At 44.3% G+C, this 664-nt stretch overlaps 1 protein-coding gene across 1 annotated transcript in view; it reads left to right on the top strand.

The window, feature by feature from the left end:
* LOC107670546 (myocardin-like) overlaps positions 1-664 on the top strand; it is a 21227-nt gene that overhangs the window by 3505 nt on the left and 17058 nt on the right. The window lies entirely within an intron of this gene.

Raw genomic sequence — 664 nt, 5'->3', positions numbered from 1 at the left:
CCCCCCCCCCCCCCCCTTGCTTTTTTTTTAATAGCGTAAATAAATCTAATTTGATCTCTTAGAAATCAAAGCTCAGTGTTTGGAGAAAAGTGTATTTTGCCATCTTGTGTGCATGTTTTGTGGTTTTGTGTGAAGAGTTAAGAGAAAAGTAGAATTTCAGTTTCAGGAATTGTAAGCAACTGTAAACAAAAAAAAAACGATAAAAATAAAGAAGGTAAATCAAGAAATGGAAGAATAGCATAGCACAGACAGGGCATTTACTTTACAAACACTGTCTCAGATGATCTAAGATAGAATAAGTGGACAGTCAGGAGCTCACTAGACCTCATCATAACAGCACAGCTGTCCAACATCAACACCAGAAGGAACTCACACATTAGAGAGAGAGAGCGTGTGTGTGTGTGTGTGTGTGTGTGTGTGTGTGTGTGTGTGCGCGTGCGCGTGTGAGTGTGTGTGAGAGAGAGAGCTTGTGCTGATTGAAACCAGTCCCTGCACTCCTGCTGCCAACTCACATGGTCAGATATCACACACACACTGACCTCTCGTGACCCCTCGTGTGACCTGTGTTCCTGTCACTGCATCCCAAGTGTTGACTGCACAAGACATACGGTGATGCACATTCAGCACTGGCACACGCATCGGTGTTCTAGCACGCGTTCACTCA

Source organism: Sinocyclocheilus anshuiensis, unplaced genomic scaffold, assembly GCF_001515605.1.
Source record: "Sinocyclocheilus anshuiensis isolate Anshui unplaced genomic scaffold, SAMN03320099.WGS_v1.1 scaffold989, whole genome shotgun sequence".
Lineage (NCBI taxonomy): Eukaryota > Metazoa > Chordata > Actinopteri > Cypriniformes > Cyprinidae > Sinocyclocheilus > Sinocyclocheilus anshuiensis.
Note: the sequence above shows the minus strand (reverse complement) of the source record. Positions and strands in the feature narration are given on the sequence as shown.